This window comes from Orycteropus afer, unplaced genomic scaffold (assembly GCF_000298275.1).
Source record: "Orycteropus afer afer isolate SDZICR_OR568_19922 unplaced genomic scaffold, OryAfe1.0 scaffold00728, whole genome shotgun sequence".
Classification (NCBI taxonomy): Eukaryota; Metazoa; Chordata; class Mammalia; order Tubulidentata; family Orycteropodidae; genus Orycteropus; species Orycteropus afer.
In genome coordinates this window covers 334,859-335,844 of record NW_006922315.1, presented here as the reverse complement: position 1 = coordinate 335,844, position 986 = coordinate 334,859, and the positions used below count along the sequence as shown (strand labels likewise).

General features: G+C 40.4%; 1 pseudogene; it reads right to left on the bottom strand.

Moving 5' to 3' along the window:
- Positions 1 to 453: 453 nt before the first annotated feature.
- Positions 454 to 868, bottom strand: LOC122151799 (annotated as a pseudogene).
- Between the last annotated feature and the right edge of the window lie 118 nt (positions 869 to 986).

Sequence of the window (986 nt, the reverse complement as noted above, 5' to 3'; positions counted from 1 at the left end):
TCATCTTTTACCTCTTTTCTCTGCAGCTTCTCCTGCCTCCCAGCGACTTCTTGTGCCTATTGGACTTTGCTGTGCACTCAGTTCTCCACCTCCAAAACCACTGTCATGCAGACGTTGAGTAGAATGAGTTTTAATATGGAGAGAAGGTGCAGAAAGAGTTATCAATTTCTTCAATATAGCAGGTATTTAAGCTGCTGAGAGTATCACATTTTTTAAAAAAGCTTAAATGCATTTTTATTTTTAGGCAACCTGCATATGTTTGTTTGTTTGTTTCTTTTTTTTTTTTTAAGTGCCCCACTCCAAATAAATAAGGTCAAAATAAATGGAGAGTTCAAGATGACACCTATGCTGTTTGTCTCAGTTCTGGTGTTATGTGGTGAAAAGCAGCAGCCAATTAGGCGGGCAGGTGATAGATCCAAATAATTGCCTTTTTTTTTTTTTTTTAACCGATTCTCAACCATCCTTTAAGAAAATCACATATGGGGTTACACCATCCTCATGGGAGTCCAGCAGAGCAACCATGCCATCTGGATTCATGTTTTCACCAGTAAGGAACTGGTAGTTTCTGAAATTAGCAAGGAGATATTGATTTGTCCTGCAGCCTCTGTCATAAAAGGTTTTACTTTTTGTGGTCTCTGTTCTTCAAGTTCGCCTTTGATTGATTTCGTATAATCTTTGATGTACTCCTTGTAGCGTCTTTTGTGCAGCTGATTTCCTGCAAGTGATGGTTGATGACAATATCAACACCAGTGATTACTGTGCTTTCAGGGCCTTCACCATCAGGGCCTTCAGCTGAGGCATTTCCAGTCATCACTGTTACCTTCCGTCCTTCCGAAATCTCCTGGATCATGTAAATGTCAGAGAACATCTCATTGTGGCACGAGCTTAGCAGGAGCTCGAGCTCAAAGCATCACTCAGGGGGAGGGAGTAGCAGGCAGAATAGCTGAAGATCACTTTAAAAAATCTAACTTGGAAAAATAGAAAAA